The sequence below is a fragment of the Castanea sativa genome, chromosome 5 (genome assembly GCF_040712315.1).
Source record: "Castanea sativa cultivar Marrone di Chiusa Pesio chromosome 5, ASM4071231v1".
Lineage (NCBI taxonomy): Eukaryota > Viridiplantae > Streptophyta > Magnoliopsida > Fagales > Fagaceae > Castanea > Castanea sativa.
Window position 1 is genome coordinate 20,456,155 of NC_134017.1, and position 17,606 is coordinate 20,473,760.

Sequence of the window (17,606 nt, forward strand, 5' to 3'; positions counted from 1 at the left end):
ATTTAGATGTTTATAACCAAGCAATAAAATGAATGAAGAATTTAAAACCAAAAACAATGTCTGTACATATCTATCTATACTATTATATAATAATTGAAGCTTTAAAATAAATTTTACAAAACTCTTTTTGTGCCATGTCATTAGTAGCCTTTATTTATTTATTTATTATTTTTTTGCAATTTTTAGTTTTTAACTTTGTTTGACCTTTCATCTTCTTCAACCATTGTTTTCTTCTTAGTTCAAATTTTCATCTTCTCTAATCATGTCTTCTTAAATTTTTCATTTGATTTCTTTTATATCTTCATAAATTCTACGGTTTCACTTTTTTGAACATTTCATCTACTTCCACTCTTCCAACCTTTCATCTTCATAAATTCTACAGTTTTACTTTTTTGAACATTTCATCTGCTTCCAACCTTACTCTTCCAACTTGATTTTCTTATAAATTTCTTTTACTTCATTTCCACTTCTCTCCCCTATTCTTTCCAAGTTATTCACCGCGTAAAGGTCAATACTCTCTCTCTCTCCAAATTTGTCTCTTTTGATGTTTTATTTATTTATTGTTTCAACTAATTTTTTCCCGCTAATAGTTCTTTTTGTTATTGTTGATTTAATTGTCACTTCACATTTGTTTCTCTTTTTGAAAAAGTTGTATCGAATTTTATGCATAATTAGGTATATTGGTATTCCAATTCCTGATCAAATTTTTTTCCTTTTTTTATTATTTTAGTGATCCATTTTGATGTTAAACTATGAGACTTTAATAAGTTTTATTTATTTTTAAATCATTTTGGGTGAACAAAATTGTAGTTTTTGTAGAGAAAGTAATCTTAATAATTGTATTAGAAATACTCTATATATAGTGTCACTTATTTAGATAAGAGAAAAGGTTAATCAAATGGAAATAATTTGATTAGTGACATATTTTAGCTTTTGCAATTGTATTTTCTTTATTATTTTGTTTTTTTATATTATTATTATTATCAATTATTATAATGATGCACATAGAAACTTAATTAGGAGATTTTGCTAATAATTGTTTATTTTATAATCTCTTTGGGTGGACAAATTTGAAGTTTTTGCAGAAAAAATAATCTTAATAGATTATATATAAAAAGTTATTTTCCTAATCGATCAAATCAATCATTGTTAAGCGATGATTGATATGACATTTTGCAAAGCAATGATTGATAAGAAATTTACTTTTTTTTGCAAAGTATCTTCATATAGGTTTGTTTTAATTCAATGTATTTTTATAGATGTATTAGATAAGTAATGTATTCAAGAAGAGGGATCAGGATTATACATTGTATACTTTAAAAGATATATAATATTAAAGTAGGATGTTTATAACTAAGTAATAAAATCAATGAAGAATTGAAAACCAAAAACAATGTCTGTACATATCTATCTATACTATTATATAATAATTGAAGCTTTAAAATAAATTTTACAAAACTCTTTTTGTGCCACGTCATTAGCAGCCTTTATTTATTTATTTATTATTTTTTTTTTTGCAATTTTTAGTTTTGAACTTTGTTTGACCTTTCATCTTCTTCAACCATTGTCTTCTTCTTCTTAGTTCAAATTTTCATCTTCTCCAATCATGTCTTAAATTTTTCATTTGATTTTCTTTATATCTTCATAAATTCTACTGTTTCACTTTTTTGAACATTTCATCTACTTCCACCCTTCCAACCTTTCATCTTCATAAATTATACAGTTTTACTTCTTTGAACCTTTCATCTACTTCCACCCTTACTCTTCCAACTTGATTTTCTTATAAATTTCTTTTACTTCATTTCCACTTCTCTCCCCTATTCTTTCCAAGTTATTCACTCCGTAAAGGTCAATACTCTCTCTCTCTCTCCAAATTTGTCTCTTTTGATGCATTTTTTTATTGTTTCAACTAATTTTTTCTCGCTAATAGTTCATTTTGTTATTGTTGATTTAATTGTCACTTCACATTTGTTTCTCTTTTTGGAAAAGTTGTATCGAATTTTATGCATATTTAGGTATTTTGGTATTCCAATTCTTGATCAATTTTTTTTTTCCCTTTTTTATTATTTTGGTGATCCATTTAGATGTTAAACTATGAGACTTTAATAAGTTTTGTTTATTTTTAAATCATTTTGGGTGAACAAAATTGTAGTTTTTGTAGAGAAAGTAATCTTAATAATTTTATTAGAAATACTATATATAGTGTCACTTATTTAGATAAAAGAAAAGGTTAATCAAATGGAAATAATTTGATTAGTGATATATTTTAGCTTTTGCAATTGTATTTTCTTTATTATTTTGTTTTTTTATATTATTATTATTAAATATTATAATGATGCATATAGAAACTTAATTATGAGATTTTGCTAATAATTGTTTATTTTATAATCTCTTTGGGTGGACAAATTTGAAGTTTTTGCAGAAAAAATAATCTTAATAGATTATAGATAAAAAGTTATTTTCCTAATCGATCAAATCAATCATTGTTAAGCGATGATTGATATGACATTTTGCAAAGTGATGATTGATAAGAGTAATTTTTTATTTATAGAAAACACAAAATTCATTACTTAAAAAAAAAAAAAACACTTGCCCTTTGTTTGTGTGGTAAACAGTTATATAATAAAAAAGAAAATGAAGTTCTATTCTGAGAAAACGTTTTGTTACATATTATTAATCCTAATAAATAATTTTTGAATTTTTTTAAAATAAATTATATATTACATTTCATTTCAAAATAATTAGATATTCCCGTGCGATGCTCGGGGTTGCAGCTAGTGCCATTATAAATTTCAAATCGACCAAAACCCAGTATCCATAAATGTAAATTTATAAATAAAAAAGAAAGAAAACATAGGCAAATCATTAATCTCGTCAACTACATTGGATAACACATTTATAACAACTAAAAACCCAAATAGAAAAACTAATAATAAAAATCTTCTACTTAAGATCTCACAGAAACCTATACATACCTTAAATTTATAACTAAAAAAGCCTTCTCATCTACAAACTTCAACTTTTTTCCCAGCCCAAATTCCCTTTTTAAATGAACTACTTTCAATGCAATTATTAGTGAAATCCTATCTTTGATGTCATCGCAAAAATGAAAATACCCATGCCTCCATGACTTCTTCAATAGTAAGGTTCCACAAACACCCCAAAACCTACAACAAACCCACGTCCAATGCTAGCATAGAACCGTAGTTTTTCTTAATCATCTCCATCTTGTTCATCTTCAACCCTACCACTAGTAATAGTTAGGGCATCAGATGTTTCATCTCCTAGGCACTTGGTCAAAAGAGGAGACCCACGCAATGAAGGGTTGCCTTTATACATGGATGTATCATCTAGTGTTTGGAGCTGATTACCAAATGGGATTCTTCCTATCAAGTTGCTAAAAGACAGGTTGAAGTGTGCCAAGGAAGTTAAAGATGACATGCTTTCAAGAATATGTTTAGAAAGACTATTTTTCGAGAGATCAAGTGTTTTCAGCCATCGCAAGTTTCTGATGTTCTTAGGAACATTTCCAGTTAGATGATTCATTGAGAGGTTTAGCGTACCCAATCATGCCAACCTTGTTAGTTCATCAAGAATTTCTCCCATTAAATTATTCCCTGAAAGATCAGTGTTGTTAATAAATATGAGAGTGGAACCTTATTCAAGCTCTCTCCCTTTTGTCAACAAGATTATTCAAAAAAGGATTGATAACCAAAGTACCCAATGGTGTTGTTGCTATAAGTCAAAAAGATTGTTTTGTGCAAGATTCAAGATATGAAGAACTGAAAGATTGCACCATTATCAAGGGATGATTCCACCAAATAGATTTGACTGTAGGCGTATTATGTAGATTTCTGATCCTATCCATGAGGGAAGGTTCCCCGAGAAATGATTCGCACCAAGATCAGTGTTGATAAGAGAACAATTTTGTATGGACGAAGGAATTTCTCCATAAAAATTGTTGTGGCTCAACACTAGTAAAAAAAAGGGTGCTCAAGAAACCCATTGAGCTCGAAATTTTTCTAGATAAGTTGTTGTATGCAACATCCACAACCTTTTGGTATTGTGAGTGTGACTCATTCCAATTATTAGGGAGCTCCCCTGAAATTTGATTGCTCCTAAGGTTAAGTATAATAAGATCATTCATTTTCCAAATCGAAAAGGGAATTTTACCATCTAAGAGGTTCTCCAAGAGATCTAATGTTTGTAAGTGTGGATTTAAATCGCCAATATTTGATGGGATATTGCCTGAAATATATTTCTTTTCAAATATAGCTGGGTTATATTAGAAAGCAAAAGTGAAATAGGACCCGTGAAGCAGTTATAGCTTAAATCAATAAAAGAAACATATGGATATACTAATTGGTGTGGTAACTTCCCCATTATTTGATTGTTGGATAAATCCAAGTAATTGAGCTGATAAGATATCTTAGATACCATTCCTCAAGAATATTGTCTGAGATTCCAGTGTTTCTAAGGTTGACAAACTTAAGCTCACTTTGAACTTGAAGCCATACAGGAAAACTAGGGCCAACAACAGCTCTATGTAGTTGAAGCTCTTTGAGCCTAAAAGGAGGAACCTATTCATATGCCACATTGAATACTACTAGGGACTATTTTTTTTCAGTGTTTAGTATAAAATCTTCTAGTCTTGTGAGATTCATCAAATGGGCTTCAGTAATGACACCTTCCCAGGAATTGTTGTCAAGGAGCAAAGTGACTAACTCTAAGAGTTGTCCAATACTTTTAGGAATGGTTCCATTCATCTCATTATAAGAAAGGTGCAACAACTGCAACTCTACAAAAAAAAAAAGAGTACTATTGCAGCGGGCCAAAACCGCCGCAAAAGCCCAAAAAACCGCATTGAGGTGTCACTATAGATCTATTGTAGCGGTCACAAAAAGCACCGCAATAGATGGGTCATTTAGTGGCGCTTTTGGCCTATTGCGGTGGGCATAAAACCACCGCCATATGAGGTTACCATTTGGGTTAAGTGACTTTTTATTAAACAATAGACTCTACGCACCTTTTATCGGCGGTTACGCCCGTTGCTAAATGTGTGAGGCTTTAGCGGTAGGCTATAAATGCCACTATAGGTTTCCAATTATTTCATAATTTTAGTCCTTTAGTGGAGGTTTTTGCCTGCCGCTATAGGTTAAATTTTTTTCCCTCCTGGGTTCTAAAACCACATTTTTATTACAAATAAACTGCCACATGCAGTTTTGGTGTTGGTGTGTGAGTGTATTCCCTTATGTCATCCCCCCTTCCCCTATGTGTGTGTGTGTGTGTTTCTAAAAAAAAAACTGTAATAATTTTAGCTCCACTAAGACAATACCACAAATGTAACTAGATAACACCACAAATGTCTCCAAACTAACATTATATTAACCAAGAAATATATTATCAAATACATGACATTGTCTATAACCATCATCATAAAATTAACAAAAGAAAGATGTGGTCCTTTGTTCACAGAAAGTCCTTCAACACTTAAATTAAGCTAATACCATAATCAAAGTTTCAAAGTATTTCAAAACATTTTTCAACACTTGCAAAAAATGTGTTTGTTCAAATGTGGTTCTTTGTACACAAAATGTCCTCAAACACCAACATAAAATTTATAAACTACTTGGTTATGGGATGTAGCTGATGATTTTTGGAGAGTTGAGGATTGTAGGATTGGAGGAACGTCCTACATACAAAAAAAAAGGCAATAATTAGGACACAACGATATCAAATATTGGAATCCAAAATTACTTTGCAACATCCAAAATTGCTTTGGTTGTCATGTCAACACGTACATGTATTAAAGATCCACCAAAACAATGCAAGTAATATCAACATGGCATCTATTGAAAAACAAAAACATGGGGTATTCTTAGCAACTTATTCTAAGCTCTATATGACCATATCTCAAGAGAGTGGCTTGGAATTCTAAATTTATTTGGAAAATTGTAATACTGAAATCTATAAGCAAACTCTGAGGCATGCTGCTTAAGAAGGAGTGAAACAAACAATACTCAAGAGATTATATAATCAAAATGTGAAAGTATTGCAAGTTAAGTCAATGGTAGTGACTGATTACATGATGTACAATAAGATAAGAAGAACAAAATGTGATATACATTCGACTCCAATGGCAGAAACATTTATAAACAAACATACTCACCTGTAAACCAACCAGGAAGGGCTACCACAAATTGTTAATAACACAAACAAGTTATCAGTTAGTTGCTAAGGCTTCAGCCTTTTAACCTAGCCGTTCAAATTCCACTAATTATGGCTAAATTGCAAGAGCAAATAACTGAATAAATGAGTTTCATTGACTGCCACTACTAACAACCAATTAGCAATTGGAATTTGAGTATTATCAAAAATCAAAACAATAGCCAAAAGCATTATAGCTCAACTAGCACTTCCTATTGGCTAGATTGTAAGGGTAAATAACTAAATAAATAACCTTACTGCCTTCAATACTTAAACGAGTTTCATTGACTACCACTACTGGCAACCAATTAGTAATTGCAATTTGAGTACTATCAAAACCAAAACAACATATCCATCACATCAACTTATCAACAAGGAACTCAGCAAACAAACATTAATGCCAACCATCACAGCAAATTATAAGACAAACTCATCAAGGAAATAGCATGATCAAAGGAATTAAACAAACATTAATGCCAATTTGACTACATTGTGAAGTTATTTGTTGCATTTGTTGAAGCATGCGAGCCATTCTTTGCTCCATCTCTTCGAATTGGCTAAGTCTTTCCTTTAGTTCGTCAAAAGAGGACAATTTCTTCTGCATATTAGCCAAGGAAGCCTTCAGTTGTGCAACTTCGTTGTCCCTTGCTTGACTTGATCGTATTTAAAGGTCCGTGAAAGCACTCTTGCTATTTCGACCACTTGGGCTTGGACCAAATCCTACCCCACGAATACGATCTTTGCGCTCCTTACCCATCACTTTGGCAAACACATCATTCGGTGCCCATGCAATACTACCACTTGTGTTAGATGATTGCAATTGATTTGAAGGTTCAGCCAACAACTCCTTCATTTTATCCTGATATTTGGGTTTGAAAAAAACAAAACAATTAAAAATTAGCAACATCATTTGATTCAAGAAAAAAAAAATTATATTGAGAATCATACACAATATATTTGACAATAAGCATAGACACAAGTGTAGTTATTATTTATAGGTCACAGATAAAAGCATACTAGCGTCTTAATGATTTTTTAGTATAATCAGAGGAAACAATCCTCTATTTATTTATTTTATGGTCGCATGTGTTGAGCAGAATTTGCACTCACAACCTCACACTTCATCCATTCTTATGCGAAGCCTATTGGCATGACTATCAAGATGAGAATGGTAAAAGACTTCCAAACTATATATATATATATATATATATATATATATATATATATATATATTTTGCTAAAATAGAAGACCCATTATATGTCCTAGACGCTTGCCAACCCTCCATGATCTATATTAGTAGCCAGCAAATTTAGCAGAGAGGAAACTGGACTCCCTGAAGTTCAAAAGCTTTTTCACCTATAAGTTAATTGATGCATGAAAATACCTATGCAGTTTCCAACCTCGAGTACAAAATTTCCAACACAATGTCTAAAAATAAAGGAAGTTAATCAAAAACTCCTTTAGACTTGCAAATGCTTTCACCTTAACATAACACAAAAGTATTTAACATATGCTATTGAATATTTAGGAACAAATTTCTATGAGATCCAAGTTGAACATGCACTAGTAGGCAGTCCATCTTTCAAAGTTAAAGCAACTTAACCATTCTTGAAACCCATTGACATTCACAAGTCCCATTCATAGGTAGACCTCAAAAACTTGGATGAAAAAAGATGATAACACTTGCATCCTTGAATATGTCCTGCCTAAGTAATCAAGAAATTTGGCTCCAGGTAGAGCAGTAGAGTAGTGATGCACCAAAACGATTGCACAATATCGATCAAAAGAATTAATGAGTTAAAAAGACTGGCTCGACTTCTAACAGATTACTAAAAGCTACACAATCATAATTCAAAAGCCGCCCACAATATAGTTGACTGATAAACTTTTAAGCTTCAGACTCATAATTCAAACACCCTTATTATAGCATAAATTTCATTTCTAGAAACAGCCAACAAAATGGTTAACTAATAAACTTTTAAACTTTAAACTCAAAATTCAAACACCCATATGGCCTTATCATAACTCTCATTTCTTGAAACAGCCCACAAAATAGTTGACTAATAAACTTTTAAGCTTTAACACCCACTGTTGATCCTGTTCCTATCTGTCACTTTGCTCTGGCATCTTAGTTCCAAAAAGGTAGCTTTCCTAATGAAAAAATACAATTAAATTGGGGCAGGGCATCAACCCCTCTTAAGAATATGTGTTGGTTCATTAATACAGAACCTTCACATCTCAGTATCTAATGAGGTGCAAAATTGGTTACAAGTTTTAAATAGAAATCACATTTACTTATTCTTAACTACAAACTCAAGCCATATCTGAGGTTATGAATGACTTTCTCAATTTTACAAGAATTCACTGCATCAGTTGTAAGCTATTGGCTGACTAAAAAGTAAGACCCTTTATGGATTGGAAAATATGGCTTTAAGGAGTACAGGCATAGAATCGTTTTTTCAACTTCATATGATCCAAATAAAGTAAAAATTCTTAAATTCAAGGAGTTGAACTCGTCAGATTGCCAAAAGAATTTCTTTACTCATTGATTAGTTTTAATTTCACTTTTACATATGCAACTATACAAATATAATCATACATGGAAAGATTTCATGATCCTTGGTACTAGAGTAAGATTCAATTAGACTACTTGGAACATATAATCAAAGATAATTTCAACATGGATCAAGCAAACATTTTAAAATATTTTGAAAGTTCAAAATAGCGTGTACAACACTTTGAACGTTTAGACCCAAATTAACAAATTACCAATTCAAGCTTAATATCAAACAATTATTGTGCGGAATATGAACTTAAGCTTAACACAGAATTGATAAATAATCTAGACTAAATAAAAAAACATCCACAATAGAAATTAAATGGCAAAGATTAAGAGAAGAGAGATGCAAACACAAGGACAACACAGCGATGTGTTATCGAAGAGGAAATCGAAGCCCTCGGCGTAAAACCTCTCTGCCGCCCTCCAAGCGGTCAATAATCCACTAAAGAATGTAGTTGGGATACATGGAAAGCAGAAGACCCTCCAAGCCTAATCTACCCAATGTACCTAAGCCCTCCAAGCTCTTACTCCAACAAGGTTGTGCCGAACCTATTTCTTCTTTAGCTTACCAGATTCCGCTATGGCCCATAGCATCAACCAATACGAAATTGGTCCCTTCTTAACTGCTTCCCAAAGCACCAAACAGCCTTCTCACAGATATTGGTATGGTGAGAAAAGGTTTTGGTAATGTACCTCTCAAGGATGTAACAATAGAGAGGAAGAGAGTAGGGATGACAATTTAAATCCAGCCCGCGGATACCCGGTCCGGCCCGACCCTAATGGGCCAGATTTTACCCGGCTCGATAAAGCATAGGGTCGGGTATGGGCTTTTAAAAAAAAAACCCGAAGCGGGTTCGGGTCGGGTCCGGGTTTTATAAAAAAAATCCGAAACCCGACCCGAAACTCGCCCCGGATAAAAACCTGGTTATGGAGGATAAGACATTTTGTAAGAATTTCTTAGTCTTTTTCATTTGTTAGTTGGAGGATAAGACATTTTGTAATTTCTTAGACTTGTGGGATTTATTTTATAGCTTTTTAAGTGATTTGTTGATTTAAAATCTTAGTTGTGATTTATTGATTTATGATTAACTTATAATTTGGTTTGATTTGGTTGCCCTATAATGTGGCCTAAATGCCAAATTTTGGCATTTGGGCCATGTTAAATGGCTTGAATCTAGGGAAAATTTTAATGGGCTTAAAAAAAAATTGTTGGGCTAGATTTAGGCCCAAGAAGATAAACGGGGCCCGGCAGGGCGGGTATGGGCCCTGGAAAAAAAACCCGATTAATAATCGGGCCGGGTCCGGGTTCCGGGTCTTGGCCCGCGGGTCGGGTCCGGGTATGCAAAAACCCGGCCCGAACCCGACCCGTTGCCATTCCTAGAAGAGAGTAAAGGAATTTGAAGAGTCTCTATGTAAAGATTGTGGATGAATCAATCTTGTTTTTCTCTAGGGTTTTTCTCTCAAAAATTCTCTCTAGAAGCTCTCTACATTTTGTGGGTATAAGGGGTATTTATACTGGAGTGAGAATGGAATGCGAAGAGTCAGGATTTTCTAAATAGAGCTGGCTGGCGACTTGACCTCGTGACTTGACTAAGTCGCGAGTTCAAGCTGCGAGCAAACAGAATGGCCAGACTGGACTTTTTGTCCTATAGTGCTCCAGCTGGCATGACTGTTCATCTTCTCTGCATGCTTCACTCGTGTGCATCATCTGGCAGCTTGCAAGCTGCGAGCCACCCACGAGATCCAGCCGCAAGTCCTTACTTCACTGTACAGTCTTGAGCATTTCTTCACACTTTCTCACATACTACCCTTACATGAATCCCATCTAAATATAGGGTTTCTAAATGCTGAATTACAAGCAAATTGGCATGGAATAAAGCCAACAAAATGGTTGATAAATTTCAACCTTACATATTTAGTGAAGTTATTTCACTAATATTGGAATTAATGGATACATCAATGCAATGAAAAGATAATATAGGTTTTTCCCCCTACTACTAAATATATTGGCATTGAACTATCTAGCTGGCTAGTCCATCTAGAATTTGCGTACTCGACCCCAAAAATCAACACACATTAGGCTAGTTTTCGATTTGTAAAATTACATACCAGCTAGTGTACATCCGTTTCTAATCAGTACAGTAAGTAGCTTTTGCATTAATGAAATATTACATTAATTTAACTAGAAGCTAGACTTTGTGAGTCGCTACAGTTAAGGCCAATACATTGACCAAGCACTTAAGAACCATTTCCAGAAGTTTATTTAATGCATACACGTATTCTACCAGCAGTTCCAAATAGGCATCTAGCTTTGTTGATCATTATCAACAAACAACAGTAGTCTAAGTTCACAATTTTCAATTTTCATAGACTCAATAGCCTAAGTTCTCTTTGAATTTTCTAAATTAGTAGTATAAATAAGGAAATAATTATTTAAATTTTTAATGTCTTAAACAAGAGCAATTCACCATTTTTTAACAAAACCACTATACCCTAAATATGAAATGGATTACTCACCATTTTTTCTTGCACTACAGGATTAACTGCGGATCCATCTTTACGAGTATGCAGTATTGAATATAATGTTGCACACTCTACAAGACGTCCATTCACTTTTGCCTGCAATATGAACAACATATTTATGTAATGATGAATATTGGTTGAAAAAAAACTTAAGATAAATCAAATCATTTAAAAATTAGTCATAATACTTATTACCTTCTTTGCAACGTGCACGACAAAGCTACATGAACCAGCAGTATGTAAGTCCTCTTGTTTAGAACGATGGTCCCTATTCTTCTCTGATTCTATCTACAAAATGATAGAATTACAAAATATATCAACATTTTACGCATGGAATAACTTCATTTACAAGACAAACAAACATTAGAGAACAATGATGCTTGAGACAGATTATAGACCAACCCAAAGAAACAAATTATTTAGCTTGTCATCTAAGAAAAGACAATTAAAGCTTACAAGTTCCAACAGGATATATATATATATATATATATATATATATATATATATATATATATATATATATATATATATTGCAAAAACAAAATTGATTCATTTATTTTTCAAAAAAATAAATAAATAAAAATTGCTCTCCTCTCTCTACAAAATACAAAGTGTTGCATCCACAACAAAGGTCACTAATTACCCAACCTAGCAGTAAGATAATAATGAATAAACTACGGATTTGCCTTGCAATGTCATCTTTACTTGTTGTTCAATGAAACAAAAGACAAATTAGTCTAACCTATTAGATGAATTGTCTACCCAAAGTACCACAGTTTCTCTTGTCCAGTTGCAAGTTTAAAACTTTCCATCACTACAATAGCCATGGAAAACAAAGCAAACTCAACTATTACAAATCCATGAAATCAAATACACCCAATTTGCATAAACAAAGTGAAGAGAGTAAAATCGAGGTAGATGGATTCATCCAAACAAGCCTGCCATAGGCGAGGGTGCTAAGATAATGGGTTTTTAAAACACATAAACAGGATGATGGATTGAGGCACCAGATGGAGAGTTCACACGATGGACGGTTCCCTATAGTGGACGGATCTTTGGTATACGGACACGGGACTAACGGATATCAAGGCCACGTGGCACCAACACGGCTTGAGTAAGCCCCAAGGAGTCTTAAAGGGAAATATCTTGTGCCCTACGATTGGCTCTGGTCAGTGGAATCCCTATATGGGAAGAATCCCGTGAAATATGCACATTTATTAGGATCTTCCCCATAAGGAAAACAACCTCTTGCCCAAGAAACAGAATTCGGTTCTACATCACTATAAAAACCCAAGACCATCAGAAAATAAGGTACGCATAATTTCTCCCAGCTCTGGCACTCTAGAGTTGTGAACAATCTCTAACTTGACCTTCGGAGGGTATTTGGCCAGTACCACACCGGTGCTCTCTGTAGGGTTTTTCCTTGTTGTACAGGTTTTTTCTAGAGCACATAATGACTGCATAACTTACTGACGAATTTCAGCATCATCACAAAGAAATAATCAACACCAACTGCCATAAAAATCACAATAAGGCCAGCACAGCAACCTCACCAAAGCATAATAACAAGCATATATACAATGTGTGTACATTATGCACAACAGAATGTTTAGTACTTATTACAACGAATCCAAGCATGTCATCCAAAACATGCCTTTGTTATTATCCTACAATAATTAACTCACATAACTTTGGCTATTATATTGATATATATTTTATATGCTAAAAACTAATTGCATTAGAACAAGAATAGTAAATATACTAAATCCTACTAATGTCTTAGTTTGTTATGCATCATAGATGCTACCCTTTTTAGCTACATTATTAGTGTAGTAGATGATTTGTCATGATCCAAAGTAGCACATCCTTTCATTGCTATAACATAAAATTAGGTGGGATTTAAGAAATTCTGGGTACAACTAAAGTAGTTTCATACTCTCATTAAAAAAAAAAGAAAAGAAAAGAAAAAAAGTAGCTAGTCTCATACTTTCTTTTTTTTTTTCTTTTAGAATTAAGTTGTCTCATGGTTTGTAATGAATATTAAAGAATGTTGGCATTATTTTGAAAATCTATTTACTCATATGGTTCATGATTAGGCAAGGTTCAGATTGATTGGAATCAGGATGGAAGCAGCAATTAGCACAATTAAAAAAAAAAAAAAAAAGAAGTAATCATTATGAAACAAATATTGTACATTTCAAATCCTATTGTATCAAAAAATAAAACCAAAACCAATAGGTCTCTCCCTCACTCACTAGCTTCAAACATATTTGACATTGGAGAATAATTAGATACATAAAAAATGAAAAGTAGGGAGAGAGAAAACAAACATACCACTGCATCATCAGTACACCAATGGTCAACAAGAACATCCCAATCTTCTGGTATGCATCCCTTGGGTTGGTTGTTCTTCACTCGTGCTTTGTTTCTTGGATGCGGTATGTAATGAGATGTTTTCAGCCTATACTTGTGATCCCTCCAAGCCTTCCTAATTTTATGTAAGGTAAATGTCTTCAAAGGCGCATATACAGTTGGATTAGTAGGGACGACGTATTTTCGCTACAATCAAATACTTGAGTTAGCAAATTACAAATTTTTTCATTCTCAAATGCTTATGTATAACCTAGTACAAACTGTCATAATTACAAATATTATAAGTTCCTGGTTTACCTCTACAAGACACCAACACTCTTCTTTAAGTTCTTTTGGCACGTCCCTCCAAGTTAGATATCTAATCAGACATATGTGGGGTTTTCGCGCAATCGTCCCCAAGAAACCAGTCAAATCCCTCACCCCTTTATCAACCGGTTGATGCATACTATTTAGCGGCAACTCAATTACTTGGTTGTTGGGACGATCCCAAACATCCAAGTACTTGCTTGGCCCGCAAGTGGCACATACAGGTGGCTGTACATCTGAAATTTAAAGGAGACAATATCGTTAAAGCAAGTAAATATATATGAAATTGAACTTATATTTTTTCGTAATGATTAATATCATAAAATTTAATGTACAAGGGGTCTTTTTAAAAATTAAAGGGACTTTAGGGATTGTATTTATAGGGCAGGGGCTAAGACATCAGACATGACAACAACCATCATGAGACATATAGGGCAGGGGCTGAGACATAGAGTCTGCTCCTTTATTCTTTTTTTAATAGAATTTTTAAGCAAGCTAATACCAAATTTTATATCAAGTTGTAAGCTCATACCTTGCGTAGAATCTTCGTGCATTTCTTGGTTTGTTTCTTGATCTACATGTTATGTAGAAGCTCCTTCCAGGGTTATGCTCTTAGAACGCGTGCACAAATTTGCTTTTCGCCTTGCCATTTAAACTGTCCAAGTGTTAAATACAAACAAGTATATAAGCACAATGACAAGTAAAAAAAAAGTTGATATCAAGTTGATACTGCAAAACTTGTGCATGATATTAACACAAAACAATTGAAAGGAACATTAAGTTTTTTTTTTTTCCCTTTTCTCTTTATCCTTTGCTTTACATAATGCTGTTGCATTAACTTACTATGGAGTTGTCATTAAACTTAACTAAATTAACAAGTTAACAACTTCAATTTCTTGCCATTTCATAGTTGGAAACTTCTAATATTATAAAACACTCCTTAACAAAATATGGGTAACTTATCCACCTACTGGAATTCATTAGAGCATCTATAAGCTGTTTAAACAAAACATAACATCATGCAGACATAATAACATTAGATACAGCGGAAGACTATCTATGCATATGACAAAGCAACAGAAATATAACAAGGGTTGAAATGATTGGTTAGGAACAAGGAAATCAATGGCCAAGTTGTGCAAATATTGAAGCATTCAATATCTTTCAAGCCAAGACATAGCTATTGTCTAGTTTATCTATTGGGGTACAGATTAAGAACATATACACTTTTAGGCCAAAAAATTTTCTTCCTAAGAGTTAGTCTTGAAAAAAAGCAAAAGAAATATCAGACTTGAATAGGTGAGTTAGTCTTGAAAAGAAGCAAAAGAAATATCAGACTTGAATAGGTAGAAAATAAGAATTTCTGCTCGGAAGTTTTGAATTTCTATTACTTAATTAAGTATCTACCAAACAATTTCGTTCATTTGAGATAGTTGTATTTAAAAAATGATATTAAGTAGCATAAAAATTAATTGTATTTAAAAAAATGAAAATTTAAGAAGTTTTACATAAATACAAAATAGCTATACCAAGTCAACTAAACAGAAATATTATATAAAAAAACAAAAAAGTCAACTAAGCAAACTAGACATCAAGGTCAAAACCAGCCTACGGCTTCCTTCTTTTAAAAAAGCTTGGACACATTACATAACATAACAAAAAAGAAACAAAAACAAAAACAGAAGCAAAAAAATGTAATATGAATGAAAGTCAACTGCATGTAACTAATTATTATTCACAAGAACAATACTTTTTAAAAAAGAAAAATAAGAGGGAAACAACAACAAAAATAGCCCTCCACTAATAATTCATTCGTCTGTTAGAGTTTTAATAAAGAACATAGCAGTTTTGGTTTTGGAAGAACAGTTTATGGAGCAATCAACTTTGCAGGCAATTTGTAATTATTATTAACCTTTCTCAAGGTTTTAAAAGGGGAGTAATATTTTAACTCTAATAAATAATATCAAACAAATCAAGATCTAATTAAACATATCAACCAAACCCTAAGCGTTTTTTTTTTTTTTTTTGTTATGAGACATAGTACCAATTATTTAAAATGAAATTATCATAGTGTTGTCAGATATAGTACCATTATTTTAAAGAAACTGATGATAGAGTCGAATATAGGTTTGGTAGAAGAAACAAGTGATAGTTTTCTTGTCTAACGTATATATTATTTTATATAAACCAGATCCAAATTGAAAGATACACCAGAATCGAATTAATGTCCAGCATTTTCTTTAGCTAATTGTAGTCAGACATAGTATTAAGGGTTTTGTGTCTCTCTCACCTTGACCACAATGTTTTAAATTATAACTAATTCTACAAGGAGAATAAACTAGTCACAAAACATATAAGTATGCTAACTGCAATTCTCTGGGAGTACCACCATCTACATCTACTAAAGGAGAATTGCCACTCCCATCCTTAGTATCCCATATATTGTTTTCTTTCTCAAGATAACATGTACTAGCTTTAAGGTTCCAAACAAATCTTTCTATCCCTATTTATATATTCATGCAAACAACAAGGGTTGCACCATTTATCCTTTTGATCCCTTTCAATTTATCTAATACATTGAATTAAAAAGTCATAAATTTATTGACTTGGTGCTAAGTCAGTTTATAATCAAGTCATTATAAACTTTATTAAGACTTGTCATGAAATGCTGAATAGATTATCCATTTATTGACTTCTCATTCACTTTTTCATTACCAAATAGAAAAAAGTTTTGCAACCTTCAATTCACTTTTTCATTACTTTTCATTTTCTAACTTCAATTAAATGTATGTGTGCAATTCATAGAACAAAATCAAACTTCTGAACCAAGCTAATTTCCCTCTAATTTTCCTTTCCTTTCTACCATTTTCTCAACAACCAAACACAAACCAAGACCACACAAAAAAAAAAAAAAATCAATTTCAAGCTCTCCATAAATAAAAAATACTGTCAGCAATGAAACATAAACCAAGACAATAATAATGCATTTGGACACATCTAACATCTCAAACCAAAAATAAAAAAACATATTCATTAACAATCAAACAAGAGTAGTAAAATACCCTAATCATAGGGATACCCATAATCTAATGTAAAATTTCCATTGACAAACCAACGCACCTTTGAAAATCACAGGGATAACACATCACAGGGATACCCATAAACTGATAAAGCACAAACCAATGCACATTGAACTTTGTTTCTTATCATCAGATAAATAAATAAATAAATGAAAGTAAAAAATCCATTTTAAAAAAAAAAATCAAAACATCATAGAGAGTGTTCGAGACAACTTATAGAGAGAGTGTTTGGTTTTTGGGAGTGAAATGAGGTAGATTGGGGTTGCTAGGTGGCGGCCACTGAGTCGACGGTCTGGTGGATGTGGTGGGGTTGTTGTGAAGGTAGCGGCGGTGGTGGGATTTTGGGTCTATGAGTTAGAGATCGAGAGGGAGAGTGAGAGAAAGGGAGAGAGAGCTAGAGAGAGAGAGAGAGAGAGATAGAGTGAATAATGTTTGAGCTGGGTGTTTGGGTAAGATTTTGGGTCTCTGAAGAGTTAGAGAGAGATAGAGTTAATAGTGTTTTGGGGTCTCTGAAGAGTTAGAGAGATAGAGTGAAATGAGAGAGACAGTGTTTTTG

At 32.8% G+C, this 17,606-nt stretch overlaps 1 pseudogene; it reads right to left on the bottom strand.

Annotated features, from left to right (window-relative positions):
• Positions 1–17,606, bottom strand: part of LOC142634890 (receptor-like protein EIX1) — a 43,436-nt pseudogene that overhangs the window by 14,101 nt on the left and 11,729 nt on the right.